The sequence below is a fragment of the Vulpes vulpes genome, chromosome 13 (assembly GCF_048418805.1).
Source record: "Vulpes vulpes isolate BD-2025 chromosome 13, VulVul3, whole genome shotgun sequence".
NCBI lineage: Eukaryota > Metazoa > Chordata > Mammalia > Carnivora > Canidae > Vulpes > Vulpes vulpes.
This window is the reverse complement of record NC_132792.1, coordinates 19,661,690-19,683,953: the sequence shown is the minus strand read 5'-3', so window position 1 is coordinate 19,683,953 and position 22,264 is coordinate 19,661,690. Positions and strand designations below refer to the sequence as shown.

General features: G+C 44.4%; 1 long non-coding RNA gene across 1 annotated transcript; it reads right to left on the bottom strand.

The window, feature by feature from the left end:
- Positions 1-11,807: 11,807 nt before the first annotated feature.
- LOC140595143 (uncharacterized) lies at positions 11,808-20,781 on the bottom strand. The gene is made up of 3 exons (XR_011996536.1): positions 20,077-20,781; positions 15,660-15,757; positions 11,808-12,306 (listed from the first exon to the last, which is right to left on the bottom strand). It is a non-coding gene; the product is annotated as an uncharacterized lncRNA (long non-coding RNA).
- Positions 20,782-22,264: the final 1,483 nt, after the last annotated feature.

Genomic DNA, 22,264 nt, shown 5'->3' with positions numbered 1-22,264 from the left:
GTTCTGAATGTTACACTTACACATTCCATTCCCGACACGACAGCGCTGACCTCATCCATCCACGCAGCCCGCGCTGCCATTGGCCGAGCGTCACGTCCGGGGGGGGCGGTGCTTCCGCTGCGCCCATTCATAACCCCCGGCCGCGGGCCCAGGCGCCGGCGCGGGGCGCGGGGCGCGGGGGGCGCGGGCGGGCGGGCGGAGCGCGGGGAGCCGGGGCGGAGCGCGGGGAGCCGGGGCGGCCCGCAGGCTCGCCCGTTCGCTCCTCGCTCGCTCGCTCGCTCGCTCCGGCGGGCGGGGACCCGGGCCCGCCACCTGCCGCCGCCGCCGCCGCCGCCGCCGCCGCGCCGGGAGCCAGAGGCGGCTCCCAGGGCGCCCCCGGCAACCCCGGCTCCGCGGCCGCCGCCGTGCGCGGGCTCCCGGGGAAGGCGGCGGGGGAGCCCGAGGGGCGGCGGCGGGGCCGGGCTCGGCGGCACGGACCGCGGACCGCACACCCGAGCGAGCCGCCCCGCCCGCCCCGCCCCGGATCAGGGCTCTCGATTCCCACCGAGCCTCGAAACGGGTCCCGTATTCCCCCCCGCCCCCCGCAAGGCGCATCCTTGTTTTTCTTTTCTTCCCTGCCCTCCCCCAAGGACACGCCCCAGTGCCCCCCTCCCTCCTCATCCCACATAAAGAGGAAACACTACAATGGAGCGGCGATCCCGCGTGCTGCGTCTGTGCTGAGGCAGGACCTGGAATCGAATCCTCCCGCTCCGCGCGCACATCCTCTCCTGGCTCCCGGAGAGACCCGCTCCCGGTGGGGGGAGGAGGGCACATTTTTTCTTTTTTTTTTTTTTTTATTGGAGTTCAATTTGCCAACATATAGCATAACACCCAGAGCTCAGGGGGGGAGATTTTCTAGTGACTGGAGAGAAACAGGTTAATTTAAGCTGGTCCCAGTCCCTAACGTGGTGTTCTTCCCTTTTAGCAGCGGTGGGTGGTTTCTTTTCTTCCTTCCTTCCTTTTCCTCCTTCCTTTCCTTCCTTTTTTTCCTTCCTTTTCCTCCTTCATTTTCCTCCTTCCTTCCTTTCTTCCTTTCTTTTCCTCCTTCCTTTCCTTCCTTTTCTTCCTTCCGTCCTTTTCTTCCTTTCCTCCTTCCTTTTCTTCCTTTTCTTCCTTCCTTTTCTTCATTCCTTCCTTTTCTTCCTTTTCCTCCTTCCTTCCTTTTCTTACTTCCTTTTCCTCCTTCCTTCCTTTTCCTTTTCCTCCTTCGTTTTCTTCCCTCCTTTTCTTCCTTCCTTCCTTTTCCTCCTTCCTTTTCTTCCTTCCTTCCGTCCTTCCTTTTCTTCCTTTTCTTCCCTCCTTTTCTTCCTTCCTTTTCTTCCCTCCTTTTCTTCCTTCCTTCCTTCCTTCCTTCCTTCTCTTCCTTCTCTTCCTTCTCTTCCTTCCTTACTTTTCTTAGATTTATTTATTTATTCATGTGAGACACAGCCTGAGGGAGAAGCAGGCTCCTCGCAGGGAGCCCCACGGGGAACTGGATCCCAGATCCCGGGATCACGCCCTGAGCTGACGGCAAGCACCCAACCGCTGAGCCAGCCGGGCGTCCCTGGGGTGCTGGTTTCTAAGGAGCTGACTCTTAGGAATGGATGCCTAGTAGAACTGCCAGACTGTCCCAGCTGTAGAAGGCAAACTTGAGGCAGGAAATAATCTTATTTCCAGTTAGTGCAAGATGGTTGGTTGGTCCTTCCTGCAAGTGCCCTCCCGCAGGGCAGCCCCACGCTCCAGCTATCCCCCAGGCAACTTCATCAGATAGCTCAGGTAAAGACCTGCCCTCACTCTAAAGGGGTCCTCCAGGTCCACAAAGATACTCCAGCTCCTGAACAAGCTCCCTGGCCTCAGAGCCCCAATCCTGCTTTACCAGAGAACATCTCCCACCCTCCTCCCTAGCTCAAGTCCGCAGGGTCTGGCCAAGCCGGACAAACAGTTGCCTGGGGCAGCGAGCTGTTTAGTGATTGTTTATTATGGGAGTGACTGAGAGCTGGGGACAGACACTTCCCCACTTCCCCCAGGCTGCAGAAAACTCCAGCAGGGCGTGGACGGAGGGCATGGTTATAACAAGGCAGGGTGAAATGATCCAGTGGAAAGTTTTAGACATTTGTTGTTTCAGATTTGTTTTAATAAAGGGGGAGCGGAGGGGGGCATGAGTGGGACATTACTGTACATTCCTGAAGCCTCTCCCTATTTCTGGGCTGCCAGAGATGAGGTAGCTTTTCCAGATTTGATCTGGACCCCCTGCACAATCTGGAGAGGCCTGGGTCAGAAATGAGGTTTCAGGCGTCTTCCAAATATGATCACAATGATGCAGATAAGTGCGGTGATTGAAACCACATGTGACCCTGGGCTCTTCCCCAGCCTGGGGTCGCTGAGAGCCACCATCCAAAGCAGGGATCTTTCTTTTGAGATCTGGATGCAGATGATCTGGGTCCTATGAGAAGCTGGGCACATGGGGATTTTGGTCCTTCCTATCAGTTGTCCCCTGTGACCTCAGGGGGAGCCGGCTACCATCCTTATTCTTTTGCATTCTCTTGCTGCCTTGGCACATGTTTCTTGTCCTGCCTAACCATCGCTCGTTCCCTCGTGCCACGTCCCAGGGTTACCCGGCCCTACTGTCGATTTCAGAGTGGTGCCTGTTGTGAGAAATGGGCTGGTACTGAAAATCAGAGAACACTTGGATTCAGGTTCCCAGATCTGCCATTTACTAGTGCCTTGGGCATGTTGGCCTAATCTCACTGAACTTTAGCTTCTCATTTAAAAAGTCAGAATAATTAACACTTTTTTTTTTTTTTTGCCAGCCTCTTAGAATTTGTAAACTGTAAATTGTTTCACATGTGTAATATTTTTTGCCTAAGTTCCACATTTCAAAATCCAACTGAAATCTAAAGTAGTTCCTATAAGAGCATCATCATTACATCTCCCTCTGTTTTATTTTCTTCTAGCCCTTTTCATTAGCTGAAATCTTTTATTTGTTTGCCTGTTTACTGTCTGGAGTTCTTCACTGTAAGAGAAGCTCCTTGAGAGTAGGGGCCCTGTGTGTCTTGAACCCCCAAAGCCTAGGGGAGCTCCTGGCACTCGAGTGGAGCTCAAACATTGATTTGAATGATGAATGAATTACTAAAATTCAACTTCACCACAACACTTGAGCCTGCTTGAAAAGAAATCCCTCCTCCAAGCGCCATGGCAGGACTAAGTTCTTGTTCAAGATAGAAATATTATAAACCAGGGATAACTTGACAGAGGGCCAATCAGTGCATCGTAAATCCCCCAACATTGTATGTCAGATGATGTCGTGCCTCTGGCCAAAGCCCTTAAGGCCTCTGTGTCTCTCTTAAAATAAGAGCCAAAGCCCTCACAATGACCTATAAGATCCTTCAGGATCTTCCCTATCTTACATCTCCTCCCCATGATGCCTCTCACCTCATTTCCTGTCAATAATTCTCCCTCCATCCCAATCTACTCTTTCTCCTCTGACCAGGTTGGTTTCCTTGCTGTTTCTCATATGTACCAAACATGTTGCTGCGTCAAGGACTTTGCGCAGCCTCCTCTCCGCTGGCATGACCCCAGTATCCACATGACGTACTCCTTCACTTCTTTTAAGTCTCTTTTCAAATGTCACTTTACTCGCTTTACTGTTGAGGCCACCTTTGGCCTCCCTAAATAAAACAGCAATCCCTCCCCCATTTTCCTACCCTCTACCCTGCTTTATTTTTTTTTTTCCTTAACAGTAATCAACATCTACCATACTACAGATTGGTTGTTAATTTTTCATTTATCTGTTGTAAATGAGCTCTATGAGGCAAAGATGTGGTCTTTTTGTTATCTCCTATAATCCCAGCACCCACAACAGTGCCCATCACTAAATAAGTACTTGTTGAACTCATTAACTTGATCCCATTGTCTGTAGAGCAAATAGAGAATGTTCAAAGCTAGAGTTCTATTATAACACACACACACACACACACACACACACACACACACACACACCTAAGGCTATCCCAATGTTCATGTCTTGTATAATTTCCTTTTCCATGAATAATTCTTTCCCACAGCCGACTAAAGACCTGAAAACAACATGGCACACACAAACTCCAGGAGATGTGGATTCCCATCTTGGCTCTGTCACCTACTCTATAACCTTGAATGAGTCCCTACACTTCCCTAAGCTTTGGATTCTCCTTGGTAAAATCAGGAGTAACTGTAATATATATCATGCTCAGCTCACTGGACCACTGTAAGAATCAAATGAGAATAAATGGATAATGTATGAGAAAACCCATTGCAGTCCACAGTCCACAAAGCAAATGTGAGATCTGGTCATCACACTCTTGGACAAAAATGGATACAAGTACATGAGATCACATTTGCAAGTTGACGACTGATTAAATGCATGAACTATCACCCACCAAACATACAGCAGTTTCTGAATGCTTTATAGACTCTGGGATGGTCATTGAGCAAACAGAAAAAGAGAAGAAGGAAAACCCACCAATGAACAAAAAGCAAAGACCTTTTCAACGTATGAAGCACCAAAGACACAAATGCTTTTCAGGGGCCTAGAATTATTTTTGCTATCAGAGAAAATAATTGACTCCAAAATGGGGAAACAAACTAAAATATTGCATAAATGTTTAAATTATCTAAAATGTAACTTTGGGTTGACTGGTAAGGCAATCTAATCTTCATAAAGTTATACAATTTATTTTTTTTTTTTGATGTCAGCATATTTTCATGTTTTAGTGATGTGTGATGGGGTCTCTGACAGGAAGTATTCTTGGCTCCTAAAAAGGCTGGAAACTCTACTGGGTATATGCTGATTAGTTGCAGAAGGTGGGAAAAGCCAAGCAGGCCAAAAAGATTTGGGGCATCATGCAGGAGTGGAGAGATGCTCAACCAGGAAAGAGGTGCCAGTAACTCAGAGAAACCTGGAGCCTATTATTTCTGATGACCAGACTTTGAGAGTTCCATCCAGAAAACACAGGATAGGACTTAGTGATACCTTTCCACCTGCAACAAAGATGCCCTGTGCAGACCAATACATATCGTCTCTGCAATCTTCACAAGGTCCTGAGCACAGGTACTATCCTTTTTCCTCCATCACAAATGAGAAAACAAAAGCTCAATCTTGGGAAGGGACTCCTGGCAATTCATTCATTCATTCATTCATTCATTTACTGAACAAATATTTTTTGAGCATCTATTCTGTATAATTAATAGTGCCAGGGGATTCCTGGGTGGTTCAGGGTTTAGCACCTGCCTTTGGCCCAGGGCACGATCCTGGAGTCCCAGGATCGAGTCCCGCATTGGGCTCCTGGCATGGAGCCTGCTTCTCACTCCTCCTGTGTCTCTGCCTCTCTATGTCTATCATAAATAAATAAATAAATAAATAAATAAATAAATAAATAAATAAATAAATAAATCTTTAAAAAAAATAGTGCCAGACACTGAGGGTATTTGTCTATAGTTCTTTGTCATTTGTAAAACACTTTCGTGAGAAGAATTTTCCTTGAGCATCATGAGCACCCTGTGGATTAGAAAGAGAATATGATCTCTGTTTTACTAGTGAGAAAGGTGTGGGCAATCCTGCCAGAACCCCTCTCACTTTTGAGAACTTTCTCTATCTCTGCTTAATAAATTCCTATCATTTTGCTCAGAAAGAAAGAGAAAGAAAGAAAGAAAGAAAGAAAGAAAGAAAGAAAGAAAGAAAGAGCTTTCAGGGACTGTGATGCTGGACTGGTGAGGTTCCGGCTGGTGTGAAGACGTCGGATCTTCCTGCCCTTGTCCCCTTCCACCTTTACCCTGAAGCCCCACAATAAAATGGTTTGATCCAAAAAAAAAAAAAAGAAGAAGAAGAAAGAAAGAAAAGAAAAGAAAGAAAGAAAAAAGAAATAAAAAAGAAGGAAGGAAGGAAGAAAGGAAGGAAGGAAGGAAGAAAGGAAGGAAGGAAAGAAAGGGGCGCTACATAGGTTGTAGTTCAATCTTCCCTGGCCTTGGCATGGTTGACATTGTGCTCAGCATAATTCTGTGTTGCAGGGGGCTGGCCTGGGCACTATACGATGTTTAGCCACATCCCTGGCCTCTACCCATTAGGTGCCAGCAGCACACCCCACTCCCACCTGCATCTTGAGTTGACACCAAAAACATCTCTAGACATTGCTAAATGCCCGTAGGAGGCAAAAATCACCTAATCTAGTTAAATGACTTACCCAAGGTCGGCTGATTCTCAAGTGGGGAATTTAGAATTTGACTTTCATCTTCTGACTCCATCCCTGGGCTTTGCCACAACACTGCAGCTTCCTTTAGAGAATTTAATTTATCTCTTTTCTACAAAACAGCCTGATCAAAAAATCTCATAGACATTAAGAAACTTTTATTAAGAACTTTGTATGTGTAAGGCACGCTTCTAGACACTTGAGATCCAGGGTATAAAAAGCAGATAAGGTGTCTGCTCTCATTCTAATGGGGGAGATAATAAAATAGCAAATAAATAAGCAAGAAAATTTCAGATAGTTCTTTTTTAAAAAAGTATTTATTTGAGAGAGAGAGAGAACATGCAAGTGAAAGAGCACAAAGGGGGTGGGGTAGAGGGAGAGGAAGAAGCAGACTCCTCACTGAGCAGGGAGCCCGATGTGGGACTCAATCCCAGGACCCTGAGATCATGACCTGAGCCAAAGGCAGACACTGAATCGACTGAGCCACCCAAGCACCCCAATTTCAGATAGCTCTAATCAAAGGATTATGGCATAGAGTGGGATGAGGAAAGGCCGGGAGGCTCCCTTCGAATAGGTACTAGGGAAAGTCTCTCTGAGGAGCTAACATTTCAGCTGCTGTCTCAATGGCAAAGAATGAGCCCTGGGAAGAGTGCACCAGGTAAAGGGGCTGGATAGCACAAAGGTCTGGAGGCAGAAGTGAGTTTGAAAAATTAGAGGTGGTTTTCAAACCTCAGCAGTCATCAGAATCACCAGATGGGTTGGTTAAAACACAGATGGCTGGGGCCCACCCCTAGACTTTCTGATTCAGTAGATCTGCGGTGTGACCCAAGAATTTGCATTTCCAACAGCTTCCCAGGTGATGCTGATGCTGCAGATCCAGGGACCACACTTTGAGAATCACTGAGTTAGAGCATCAGCAGAAAGGCTACTGTTTCTGGAGTGTGCCGAGTGCAGGGGAAAGGGTCAGGAGACAAGATCAGAGAAGTTGCAGGAAATTGAGCATGCCTTGGCCCTGCAGGTGGTGAGTACTGGGATTTTGTTTTCTGTGCGGTGGGTGGGCCTTAGAAGATTTTAGCAGGGAAATTATACGATGTGATTTCCATTTTTCACAGCTCCCTCTAGCTGACAGTAAGGTAAAAGTGGAAGCAGCGAGTCAAGGTGGTCCAGTACATATTTTTGAAAGTCTTCATTCCTCACAGAAACAACCACTGTTATGGAAAGCCAGGATAGCAAACCAGGAAGGGGAGGAGAGCTTCAAGTCCTGTTTTCATGACACAGAAACTATGACATTCAGAGTCAAGCTTGTAAGCCCTAGTCACTGGACAATTAATTAGCCTGTGATCATTAATTAGGCAAGATAGCTTGCCTTAGTATTTATCAAAACAGCACATTTAAATTGAGAATTCTCTTTATGATGTTAACTCCAGTACTTGATATACTGATAGTCTCTCTCTATGATGTTAACTGCAGTGCTTGATACAATCCAAGCCATATATATTTATATCTTGCTGTGCCTTTTGTATGTGTTTAACAGCTGGGGGCGAACTGCTATTCCCAGTGATAGGACACCCTCCTGTTGGTGAATGTTTTCTGAGGGCCAATGAGAGACCAAGATGTTGCCCTTAGGGAAGTTTGGATGCCATCCTAGGAATCTTATAATAAGTTTTACTGACCCCTGGTGGAAGACACAGACATTCGGCCCTGCCAGCTTGTCTTGGTAGCTTCTGTTTTCTCCAAAGACTTTGATCCCTTTAGCAATGCATATTCCACACAGTCCCTGCCTGACCCTGAAAGTCCAGGCGGAGAAGCAGACATGGACAGAAATGATCACAAGAAAACCGGCTCCATGGTGTAATTCACTGGAGGAAGAAGTGGCTAAATTTGTGTGGGTTCCTATTAACGTGTGGGGATCCGTTTATAGATGAGTAACCGAGAGAAAATGAGAGATGGAAATGTCAACTATGGAAGGTGATGAAATCAGGAAGTCACCCACGATTCGAGCCAATTTCTCCCATTAGACTGTAATGCGTTTTATTATGTAATCGTCTGTCAATGCTCCCTTGACTTTTTTTTTTTCTTTTTTAACTTCTGATACTCAGTAGAATCAAGTTTGTCTTACATCCTGTCAGCAGAATTTTTTTTTTTTAATCATCTGGTGCTTCTAGGTTACTACGGAACAAGAATTACTGATGCTCACAATGGTAAGTGTAAGACCATGTAGGATCTTAAGGTAACTGCCAGCTCACTGCAGGAAGGTTAAATCATGTCCAGTCCTATTTCAGGGATTGAAGCGCATTTCGTGATTGTCAAAAATCATTTAAAGTTGGTGATCCATGTGTAGTATATGGGGTAACTTGGTACTAGCACGGTGATTAGATGAACTCTAGAGGTAGTGGTCTGAACAGTGCCTTGGATACTCCAAGCTTGTCTGATCCAATTTCTTCTATACCTATAAACCCTGGATTCTTGAGGTCTTAAGGGGAAGTCTCCAAGAAGACTGTCACCTTTCTAAATAAGTAAAAATGCATACATATGTCTACAAAACCCTGCACGACTGGGGACTCCTGAAAACTCACAGTCTAAACAAACAAAACGATTCCTCTGACTATAAACTCTACATAACTTCAGGTCCACCCTAAGCCACCAACCTCCCAGCAATTCTACTTCAACTTTTGTCTCTTCACACTCTTGTAGTTTTCATTTCCCAGAGACTGATCACATTATGGAGATGCAGATGGCTCAGGAACTATAAGAAAAAGGTATGAAGAAGACTAGTATTTAAATATATTTTTATATATTTATATGTAAATTTCAGTGTAAGCTTTGTCTCTCTGAAAAATCTGAATATTTAAATGTCACAAAAGCGGACTAAAAATATACATTCTGGCTTTAAGTAAGCTTTGAGAAGGGAATTGCCCACAGAAGCATAATTCACGATTTCTCTAATTATTCTTCCCTACTGGGGATCTAAGCCAGGGTTAGCCTACCCTAGCTCTTGGCCCAATAACTCCTTATCACGTGGGGAAAATGCAGACTGCAGTCCCATTTAAGCCTAGAGAAGCCTGGTTCCTTTCTTGTTCTTTTAGGCCTGTGGGGACTTGTCGCTAATGGGAACCCCCAGTCAAAGACTGCTCCAGGCACATTGCAGAGGGGCCCCACTGCTTTGTAAAACTTCCTCTCCCCATTACTTCTTGGCCACCACCCCACCCCCAACCACTTCTCCATCTAAGCTCAGATGTGACCTGTCAGCCCCCTTGGCTTGTCTGATCTTGGAATTCCTTGCAACAGGAACTGCCAATTGCTATAAATTACATGCTGCTTTGACAAGGAGAATGCTAATCCCTTGGAACCTAAGAAGAGACCACCAAACCTGTTTCTGAGGGTGAGATCACTTACATCAATTGGAGGTGGTGGGACACTCTTCTGTAGTCCTGACCCCCTTTCTTGCGAACCACATGGGGGACCCCTGGCTGGGGGAAGGGGCCCCTGAGAATGAGCTACCGCTTGGCCATAGCCCAGTTCCCATGCTCATGGATACTGTCTCCTGGCTATGATCTTGAGAACCTTCCTGATATTCCCCTTCCTGCTCTGGTGTTATAGTGTCAGTCTTAGAGCCACTGAACTGTATAGACTTCTATTTGTGCAGAATATTTACTTAATGAGCTGCATTCCATTGGACGCAGGACAGTAGAAGAGTTGAGCACAAGAGCTTTGGAGTCTGACCCCCTGGATTCAATCACGGTTCTACACCAGACTGGTTGTGACTCTAGGCAAATTAATTAAGGGCTCAAAGTCTCGATTTTCCCATCTGCCCGCCCCCCCACCCTCCACCCTACCCCACCCCCTGCCATGATAATTACTACTTCAGATGTATATGAAAGAATGCATATAAAACACTTAATTCAGTGCCCAGCACCTAGGAGGAGGGACTTAGTAAATGTTAAATAGGATAATGGCCTTCCCCTCTCCCCCCTCCCTTACCAATTCCCTAGCAGCCCCTTAGAGTAAAAGTGACTTGGTTTCACATTCTGTTTTTTCAGCAGTTTTGTCTCTCAGAATTTGAATTAATGTCCTTCATGATTAAGATTGACATTTCAGCAAATCATGCTGAAGTGTTCCAGTGGCTGGGAAAGGACATGTTCATTCATTCATTTATCCACTCAATAAATATTTATTGAATGCCTACTATGTCCCAGGGAGGGCGCTGAGCACCAGCATGTACCCGGTGAGGAAAACAGACCATGTGTTAGCCCTCGGGGTAAAGTCTACTCACGGAGAAGATGGGGAGCAGGAAACCAGACAGACTGAGCAAGGGCCAAATTCTCATGCTGCTTGGGAAATGAAAAGTGCCCTGAAATGGAGGCATTATTTGAACAGAGTGATCAGAGGAGGCTTGAATTGAGTATCTGCCTTTGGCTCAGGTCATGACCCCGGGGTCCTGGGATTGAGTCCCCCCCCACCCCCATGGGGAGCCTGCTTCTCCCCTCTGCCCATGTCTCTGCCTCTCTCTCTGTGTCTCTCATGAATAAATAAATAAATAAATAAAATCTTAAAAAAAAATAGAGTGACCAGGAGAACTTCCTCAAGGAGGTGTTTAAGCAGATACACGAAGGACTTGCAAGGACTGGGGGGGACGGAGGGAGGGAGTGCAGGGAGAGAAGCCTTCTGAGAGACAAAGGGCAGATGCCAACATCTGAAGGCCACATGAACCAGGCTGCCGATCTAGGACAGAAAACAGAACCAGGTGGCTGGACCTCTGTGAATAAGACACCTGGGTCCTGCATTCAAGCAGCTTCTGTCAAAGGGAGCTGTTTGTGATGACAGCTTTGTCAGTTTTCCATATAAAAAGGAAGTTATGGAGACTCAGAAAAACTGCATTGTGGAGAATGAAGCCCATACCCTCAATTCTTTCCCAACCCTCCAACCAACCCATTTATTAAGCCTCTCCTTAATGGCTTCACCAATGATAGAACTGTCATCTTCTGGCTTCACCAATGATAGAACTGTCATCTGCCAGCAGTCAATCCCAGCATCTTTTAGCCATTATTGTGTTTATTCTTCTATATGCCTCTTTCCCTTCTAGGACTATAGTCCCAGGAGAAGCAGACCATGTCTTACTGCCTTTGTAACAAGACATGGCATCTAGAATTTTGACGCCTTTACATGGTTGTTGAATGAATGAATCTTCACTAAGGTTATTGTACTCACTGTTGCCAGGCAATATGCTAAGTGCTTTAAATATATTAACTCAACTAATCCTCTTTATATTACCTAAAGATATGTGCTATTGGTAGCAACATTTTGCATGAAGAAATGGGAGGCACGGAGAGGTTACGTAACCCACACAAGCTCTTAGAGCTGGAAGTAGTCAAGCTAGGATTTGAACCTAGCCAGGCTGGGACCAAAGCCGTTGCTCCTGAGTCACAGCAGTGCTTCTCAAACTACTGGGCATGGAAATTAAGTGAAGAACATGTCAAAATACACATTCCAGGGCTCCACTTACAGAGTTTCTGATTCAATAGTTGTGTTAGTATCTACTGCTGCATAATGAATTAACCCAAAATAGAGGCTTAAAACCGCAAATGTTTATTATCTCCTAGTTTCTGTGAATCAGTAATCCAGGCACAGCTTAGATGAGTTCTCTGGCTCGAATCCTTTCACAAGGCTTCAGTCAGGATGTCAGAGGCTGCTGTCATTTCAAGGCTTGACTGGGGAAGATCCAATTCCATGCTCACTCACAGAGCTGTTGGTGGACCTCAGGTCTTCACTGGCTGTTGGCCTAAGACATCAGTTCCTTGCCACATGGGCCTCCCCAAAAAGTTGTTCACAACACGACAGCTGGCTTCTCTCAAAGTGAAGGAGTGAGAGCGCATCCAGGACCGTAGCCAAGTCCTTCTATAACCTCCTCTAGGAAGTGACATCCCATCACTTTTGCCTCATCCGAGACATTGCCTACCACAGTAGTATAGGGTGTGACCCAAGAATCTGTGTTTCTACCAAGCTCTTAAGAGATGATGATGCAGCCAGTACAGGACCATGCTTTGAGCAGCACCAGTATGCTATACTGCAAGGGGTGAAGGAGGGAGAGAGGGAATGAATAAACCAATGAATACCTATCCTTGACAGTGCATTTATATAAGGCCTCTAGTCATCATGGCCAGTCCTCATTGCCAACTGTACGCTCCTTACTGCCACCTGTATCCCCCAGGCTCTGGGGGTGGGGGGGATAAAAGCATCAACAAGTTGACTATGAACCTAGGAAACCAGATGTCCACAATGTCACTCCTTTGATAAGGATGGCCTGACCTGAAGTGGATAACATCCTGTCTTCCACTCCCACAGTCTTACCACCAAGGGATATAAAACATTTCCCTAACAGCCCAAAACCTTGCCAACTGGGTTACAGTCTCACGGAGCAACAAGGGATGATTTTTAGAGATTCTCTTTCCTGATCCCAGCTTTTAAGAAAGTACGGTGATAGGAGTATACTTTAATCTCACGGGGGTCTCTGAGAGCCTGACCCAAGAGTGACTGGCTGAACTGAAGTGGACTTGCTCTCTCTACCAAAGTAAAACCGGGCTCTTCAGTTGATCCTTCCCTTGGAGCAACTTTCCTTGCTCCTCAATTAACCCAAGGCTGTGTTTGACCTCTTGCTGCCTGGAGGAGGCGGGGGGCAGCTCCAGAGAGCCATGGCCTCGGCTCTCTGGCAACTCCAGAAACTTCGTGCAGCACACTTCCCCTTCCCAGCCTGGAAGGAGGAGTATTTGCTGGAGCTGAACAGCTGCTCAGGGTGCAGGGAGGCGAATGTTACTAAATATATGTTCTTATTGTACACTGGCGTGTCAAGAAAAATTATATCTCCTTGTTCTCCACTTGGGTGTTCTTTAAAAAAAATTCCTCACACAAGCAACAGTGCACCTCTCAACTCCTGCCCCTGACTGAAGAATCCAGTTGCAGCCTAATTTATTTTTCTCCCCACACCCTTAAAATAAATGCCCTCTTGTCACATCCTGACAGCTTCTGGTGCATTCTTCCCTCCTAGTACGGACTCGGGTTGGTCTCTGAGTCTCTTAGCCTTCCAGGCTTGTTTTCAACATCGGCCTTTCTCAGGGTGGCACTCAGGGTAACATGCCCGAGAACGCAGGGAGAGAGTCTTTCTTAAAATGCAAGCAAGTTAGCCCCAAGTGAATGCCTTCTGTTGTTCCTGCCTAAGCCATAAGTCAATTTCCAGAAAGCTATAAAAATATGACATGTATTATATGTGCATGACATTTGTGCGTGTGCAGAAGTATAGCCTTAAATCAGATCATTAACATTATGATGATTGGGATGTTTCTGTCAGGAAGCTCAGTTACTCAATTCATTCCTTGGCCAAGATTCTGTAGTAATGCTGCTCCCATCTTATTTCAGTTGTTGATTTACACACCAGAAGCCTCAAAAGGCTGTTCACCTCCTAAAGACAAGGATGATCTATTTTTCACCTCTGTTTCCTAGATACCGAGCATGGTGCTTGACACACCGTTAAGTACTCCTTAAATTTATGTTGAATGAATGAATGGAGTGAATCCCTAATTTAACGTAATGCAAATTTACTGAGTGGTTTAGGAAGAGAAAAGAATTCCTTTGAAAGATTTTTATTTTTAGGTAATTCCTACACCCAACGTGGGGCTTGAACCTACGAACTCAAGATCGTAAGTCATATGCTCCACAGACTAAGCCAGCCAGGCGTCTTGAGAAAAGACAATTTTTAAGTAAAGTGTTTAAAGGATTGGGAACAAATAGCACATGAAAATTAATTAGCCTGATAAGTCAACTTTGAAATGATACACACCAAGAGAAAGGGATTTTCTTTATAGTAAGTTGATTTTCACTCATTTTTCAGTGTTGCTTAGAATCAGTAGAAGGCGGCACACGTTTAGAATTACTACACTATTCCTGTAAGCCCATTTGCCTCATTCTCACTAGGTTTACTACTGGCTAGGGCTTATTTTTAAGACTCAATCCTTCACCCAAGTGTTCAATTTATTTGGCTCTAAGGAGAGGTCATTAACTGTCCCAGAACGAGTATGCCTATGGTAACGAAGTCGCCTCCTGGCCACCACGTTCTGCATCCCAGTCATCTTCTTGGCCCTGCTCCAGGCCTCTTGAGGTGGCTGGGTTTGGAGGCAAGCTGCCAAGGTTCAGGGCTGTGTGTGCGTGCGTGTCTCCTCTGGCCTCATGGCCAATATCATCAATAAATTGCTTTCTACTTTAAACCTTTCAAAATAAAGGTTTCTCTTGTTGGACAAGAAAAGATGAAATTTACTATTAAACTATACTGCCGAGGAAAACCAGTTTTACCCTTTAGAAGCTGAAATGATTTTTCCTCTGATAACTCTGAAGTCTGAGAGTGATTTGGCAGCATTGACAGCCCCATGGTCAACAGAAAAGGGGGAGTCTTCTAGCCCCCGCCCCGGGCCCCCCCTCCAACTGCAGGTGTGTGTCTAGCCAACCACAATATGAATGCATCTTCACGGGTGGAAGGGATCTATATTTCTATATATTTCTTGTCCCCCTGCAGAGACTACTTTCAGTGTCTCACAGACAAACAGTAAATGATACATTTTTTTAACGTTTCTAATTTTGTAACTGAAATGATTTATAAAGAGCCAACTTTAAAGAACAGATTAACAAAATACAATAGTAGTAGAGAATTACACTTTGTCATTCTCTGGCTAGTTTCTGATTCAAGGAACAGCACACTCAAGCTCAAAGGGGCTTACATGGAAGTCTTATCACTAGCTTCTCACTTAACAGGTGGTCTAGAGATCGGCATTTGGTGGATGAAGCAAATCAGCAAGACTGATAAGAATCCAGGGGTTTTCCAGCTTCCCACTTTGCTTTTTTTTTCTGATTTTTTTTTTTTTAGGTAAACTCTACACCCAACAAGGGGCTTAAACTCAGGACCCTGAGATCAAGAGTTGCATCCTCCCGACTGAGCCAGCCAGGCACCGCCCCCCACCATCATTTTGCCATTATTAATGTCATCAGTGATATCTGCAACGATGCTACAATATGTTTCCACCAGCTCCAGGCCTTTTGTCTTCACATAACCCCAAACAAAAGCAGGAAGCAAGGGGAACCACAGCAGCTTCCGTCTGTACTGTTCTCTTTCTTAGTAAAGAGGACAATTGTTCCAGAACATCCCCCCACCCCCGCCACCCCAGCACTTCTTTATATTTCATTGACCAGAAACAGGTTATATGGTCACCAATCACCAGTAAAAGGGAATACTGGCTATGGTTGACTGTACTCATCCAGGTTCTTCAGATAAACAGAACCAAGAGAAGATATATATAGAAACAGACCTAGATATAGATATTTATATATATTTATATTTTTACTTATAAAGACGTTTATTATAAGGAATTGTCTTACATGATTATTGAGGCTGACAAATCCCAAATCAGCAGTCAGCAAGCTGGAGACCCAGGAGAGCCAATGGTGTATGCTCCAGTCACAGTCCAAACCTGATTCTAAAGGCAAAAGAAGACAGTCATAGAGAGAATTTACTTTTACTCTGCCTCTTTGTTCTAGTCAGCCCTTCAATGGATTAGACGAGGTCCACCTACACTTGGGAAGACCAATCTGCTCTACTAAGTGATTCAAATGTTAATCGCACTCACAGACACACCCAGTTTAGCCAAATACCTGGGCACCCCACAGCCCAGCCATCTGACATAAACTTAACCATCGCACTCAGTCCAAGAGCCAAGAGAGGCTCATCAGAGCTGAGCCTATTTTCCTAGCATGTTACTGTTCAATACCCAAACAAGATTTGGATTGTGTTAGCAGGGAAGAAAAATGGATAATGGGTAGGCCACAAATAGTTTCTTCTACAGTTATTTATGTGTTTATGAAAACTAAGGTTTTATTTTTTAAAAGATTTTACGTATTTATTTGAGAGAGAGAGTGAGTGAGGGCACAAGCAGGGGGAGCTGCAGAGGGAGAAGCAGATTGCCCTGCTGAGCAGGGAACCCAACATGGGGCTCCATCCCAGGACCCTGGGATCATGATCTGAGCCGCAGGCAGACAACTGACTGAGCCATCCAGGCACCCCGAAAACTAAGGTTTCAAAAGCTGGTTAACAACAAACCCAAAAGAAATGTGGGTCATACCATCACCTCCCTGGGCATCCTAAAAAGAGAATAAATGATGTGGGGGGGGAGAGTCATTTGGGTACGGACACGCTTGAGGTCTCCTGTAAGATCTATTAGTTTAGGGCCTGGTTGCTTTTCAAGACTACAGCGTGTCTAGCTTTTTGAGAATACCCTATTCCATCCCATTTGTATATTTAAACTAAAATAAAGATATATCTTTGAAAACAATTTTAGTATTATCTGTATAATCTTCCATTTGCCTTCACTTAGAAAAAGCTGTTGCTAAGATAACTCGGGCTCTGCACCAGGCATAAGCATATAGTTGTATCTATACCTAGAGTCACCACTCTTTCTATACCAGCATCCTCCTCGGCAAGTCATTTCCTAATTTTATTGCCTGTTTCCCAAATGGAGGCTACTGTAGGTGGAAGTCAGGAAGAGTTGAATTTCCAGATGACTGAGGCAGGGTAGAAAGAAATGTGATTCTACCATTAATGTTGATTATTTGCTCTGTTGAGGAACACCTCTTCTTCGTAAAGAATGCCCTCAGAATGCCATCGTGAGGAGAAAATGACCTAACAAGAATAAAGCACCATGTACAGTAGTACGATAAATGTTACTATTATCCTGATGCTAAGAAATATAATATTGGTTCAGAAAAAAGTTTATTTTTACCAGTTATATGTTACTGTAGAAAACTCAGAAGAGCTAGATAAGCAAAGAGTTGGTACAAATGACCTGCAATTCCATCATCGAACATCTTTCCACTCATATTTATGCATTTTGGAATACAAGTGAGCTAATATTGAGCAATACTGCTTTGCAACTGAAATCCTCTCCTACAATATTTTTCACACATTATTTCATATTAATATACACAGTTTTACTGCATGATTTTTTTTGTGTTCATATAGTTGCTCCACATTTTGCTCAAGCAATCCCCTATTGGACATTTAAGTTATGAAAATCTTTCTACATAAAAAGGAACCCTATGGTTCAGAACTTTGCAATATTCAGAGTTTCTCATACTCTAGTAAGTGCTCCCATTCACAGCCGTGTGCCCAATCCCAGCAACTGAGGAATGCACAACCCTAGCATGCTCTTCCAATTTCTTCCAATCCCCTCTTCCTTAGTGTGAGTACTACTATTGGTTATTGAATTGTTCTTATCCTCAAGTATGTTTCCAGAGTATTCAGAGGACTGGAAGACCTAATCCTCACCGCTGCTCCATAGTAACTCTGGAAGCAACCATGGGGGCGGGGTGGGGATAGGGGTGTCCTGGCAAAGTGCAATACTGTTAGCAGCGTTTATAGAGAGTTTCTAGAACAAGTACTTCTAGAAACCTGGAGAGAGTCCCCTGGGCAGAAAATTACAAATGGCTAGTCCAAAGCCACAGCAATGCCTGCTGCATTCAACAGCTTTTAGGAGCCACTTCCCGGAATCATCTTAAATTCTCCCCTTCCACTGCAGCCAGTGGAGCCAAATGTAGGTTTTAAATCCAAGGAACCTTAGCAGATAGATTTACTTAGGTGTATTTCATTACCAAAACCACAGCATATGTTTGGGTGATTTCAGAATGTGACCACTTATTAATCAACAAAATATTTATTGCACGTTTTCGGGTGAGAGAGGATACCTCTAGTGCACATCCCATCAATTAACCTGAGTCATACAATTTTTCTGAATGATTTTCACCCTGACAAAATTGGCGTTTTTGTTACCTATTTATTATACTCTCTTTTTTAATGTTTTTATTTTTCTTTCTGAGATTTCTTATGAGTGTGAAAATATGATTATGTAAGTCAAGCACCTGGCTCAGTGCCCCATGTAGAAGGCACTCAATAAATGGCATTTTTCTTTCCTTTTCTGTTCTTACAGCTTACATAGCATTTTGACGTCCATCCTTCGTTTGGTCTTCTCAGCCCTGAGAGGGAGGTGGCACACTTTATACCCCTCCTATGCAAGTATTTAAATCTAGCTGTGTTAATCCTACTTCCTGTTTCAGATTATGAATTATTTCAAGGCAAATGCCTTCCCTATGTTTGTTTCTATCAGATAGCTCAACGTGTCAGAGTTCAATAAATAATACATAGCAACAGTGAGATTTTTTTTCTTATTGAAATCCATCTTACATGGGGGTTGTTGGTGGTATTTGCCTCCAGAAGTTTTGTTGCTGATAGAAAAAGACAAAGTACCCTTTCTAATGTGAATTTATGGAATGATTGTCTGCCCATAAAAAATTATTCTCCAGCTTGGAGCAATTAAAGTGGTCTCTCTCCTCTCCAAATTAATGTAATTAATACTATAGTCTTGGTTGTTTATCATGTCTTGATAATATCACAAGGGAATGAAAATATTGGCTCTTTTATCCCTTTAAATAGCTGAGATGGAACTGTTCGAGCTCTAATGTTACAACAGCTGTTTCTCATGTCCCAGAATATAATTGGTTGGTACTGAGGTTACTAAATTGTAAGAAATTGACTTTGGTTTTATATGCATGCCTACTTTTGGTAGAAGGAAAGATGGGAAATGTTAGCTTTCTCTTGTAATGAAAAGGCAAAACCTTCCCCAGTGAAATGACAGCTTCCGGGTGGCATCTGTGTAATTTTCTTTACCAACCTACTGTCTCTGGGTTTGCTGGATAACACGGCTGGGAAAGCAGGACCATTCTAGCTAGCTTCCCTCCTAATTAGCTCTCAACCCAACACAGCTGGTCGAAATGCATCAGGGCTTTCCCACGAGGGCCTCTTTCTGGAAGTCATTGTAAAGTGGTCTGGTCTCCAATGGCAAATTCAATAGGGGATTTGAGACCATAATTATCCCGAATAATTTGTAGAAGGGAGATTCTTTTATCTGAATATCTTTATGGCTTGGATCAGTTGTTCTCAAAGTGTTGTCCTTGGATCAGCACCATCAGCGTCACCTAGGAACTGGCTAAACATTTAGATTCTCAGGTCCACCCTAGAACTATTAAATCAGAAGTTCTGGAAGATGGAGGGAGGAACTAGCAATCTATGTTTTAACAAGCTTTCACGTGATTCTGATGTGCACTGGACTTCCAGACTCACTCACTTAGGGTCTTACCAGGTTTCCCTAGTTTGTGATAGCTCACTACCAGCCTCTCTGCTGCCTGGCCTCCATTAGGCTCCCAAAGAGTAGAGCCTATGGCAGGTGCATACTCCTTTATATCAGCCTCCTCATCACAAACACATTCACTGTCACTCTTTTCCTCATTCGTTTCTGGAGTTGTGGGGCACCACCTCAATCTTTAAAGAACCGGAGAATCATACAGCAATCTTGTTAAAATACAGGTTCTGATGTAGCATGGCCAGAGTGGGGCCTGAGAGTCCACCTTTCTGCCAAGCTCCTCGAGGCTGTTGCTGGTCCAGAGACCACACAGAGACAAGAGGAGCTGGCATCTAATTATGAAGCCAAGTAGGCACGGGAAAAATTACAAACAATTCTAAAGGACTTGCCAGTTGGTCAGTGCAAAATGAGAGTGATTTAAGTAATAAATATGGTAAGCGTTTATCAGGTCAGGACTTGAAGGGACTTGGACAGGATCTTTCCATTGCAGAAATGTTCTTAATGTCTGCTTTCTTCCTCCCTGTGTTTCCTGGGACCCTCACTCTTCTTTCTCTTTCTCTTCCCACACCACACCCTCTACCTCCCTTTCCTTCCACTTCCCCACTCACATTTTGTTCAATTGCCTGGTTCTCTCATTCTGAAGCTGGCTTCTCTGTTGATCTTCACACAAGTCATCACGAACTGAAAAGCTGGAGCCAGTGCCAACACTTGCAAACGGATCTGGTGGGAAAACCATGGGGTGAAATTTAGGGAGAAGACCTAACTTTGCCACCTAGAGAGGCTTTTCCAGTTGTAAAGCCAGTTGCTCACTCCTGAGTTCTGATTTCCCTGGTGATTTCCATCCAGTGAACTACAGCTTCTCTGTCCTTTAAGTGTCTCCCCTTAGACTGGGAGGGAATTAAGTGTAATGTTGGATTTTTCCAGCAGCTTCCAGATTGGCAATTTCCTTTAAACTTTGAAAATTACTTCGAAGTTTCCCTTTGAGGAAAGCTGGTGGTATGCACAGCTGACATCTTTGCTCCTGGATTTGGCTCCCCTAGCCTAGGTGCAGGTGTGTAAATTGTGGGGGGATGGGGTTCACTTTGATGTCTGCTGTGGAACAATGGCAGGAGACTTTAGAGACATGAAAAATAAAGCAAAAGGGTGGGGTGCCTGGGTGGTGCAGTCAATTGAGTGTCTGACTCTTGGTTTCCACTTAGGATCTCGGGATCTCAGGATCATGGAATCAAGCCCTTGAGATTCTCTCTCCCTCTAAAAAAAAAAAGACAAAAAAAGAATAAAGCAAAGGAGTGATCTTTACAAAGGTCAACAAAGAGAAAAACCCATGGCTTGTTGTATGGGTAAATTCTTACATCATTTCCTCCTGCCTCTTCTTCCCCCCTCACTTTTCTGGTGTTCTTCTTTCACCAGAATGTGCATCCCGTCCCCCATGAGTACTTATAATTATTCTGTAGTCTTATTGAATTATAAGCGTGTGACAAGAAGCATCAGCTTAAATTTAGGAATAAAGGTTTCCCTTCTTTCCTGCGATCTTACACTCTATAGCTTAACACAGTGCCGCCCAACAAATATTAAGAATATACACAAGCAATGGTTGTAAAAGTTGCAAAAGTATAGAAAGCATTTCTCTTGACCATAAAGCCTAACTTTTTTCTTCTTGTCTTGTGGAGATAAGATTAGAGGGGAAAGGCAAATATCAATATTAGACAGAATGAGCCAAAAAGAAGAGGTATGAGATGGAGATCTGCTTGGGATACAGGAATCAGACAGAGTGAATGGAGGGAAACTTGATTTAGAATGTAAAAAATAAGGAAGGAAATGGGATGGAGTAGTGATAAGAGCATGGGTCTTGGCATATGTATTCTTATCACCTGTGAGTGAGCAAGTGACTGCGCAGCCTGTAGTTAGTGGACATCCAAGTGAGACAGCGTATAAAAGCACTGCATAGGTTAGGAAATAAGTGCAGAATATAGAAACCACTCTAGGTATTGAAGCAGAATAGGATTTAAAATAAGGAAATAAATGGTCACAAAATTGTAGAAAGGATGACAGGCACTGAAAGGGGCTACTGCTAGGCTTCCAGGCTTCTCCTGCAGCTGCCACCCCCAGTTCAGGAAGCTGCAGGAAAACCACTCTCACCATCACCACTGCTCCGCAGTGTCAAATCTGGCTCCCAGACTAGCTGTCCTGGTCACTGCAAACGTTCCCACTTGATGAGAATGTGCATCAGCCAACACCAACACTGAAGAAGAATGGTTCTCCTCCTTTCCACTGACCAATCTCAGGAAAGTACATCTCATTGGCGAACCCTAAAATGCATCTAGACTCAACAACAAGGACAGACTGGGGAGAGAAGTCTTCACTTTCTCATCTGTGAGGTATAAGGAAAATTGGAGAGGGAGGTTTTGCAATGGATGTTAATGGTATCTAGTGTAAACATCAAGTACAAGGGAATAAAAAAACACTAGTCTGTGTTAGAGGAGCAAGCCATGCCTGGTAAAGTCCGCTCAGAGATTGGTGTCAGGGTTTATATATATATATATATTTCCAGTAATAGAAGGAAAGGACTGTCACAAGAAGCCAGCAGAGACCTAACAGCATGCTTCTCCCATTCATCCAATGGAAACTAACAATAGCTTCCACTCAGCCTGGCTGGGGTAGAGAAGACACTATCACAGCTTGCTCATACCCTGAAGTCGAACCCCCACGTCTTCCTCCTGCTTATCCCACCAAAAGGCTGAGGCCCCTTTTCCATTAGCTCTCATTCAAACTCTATCAGCTGGGACCTTCCCCTTC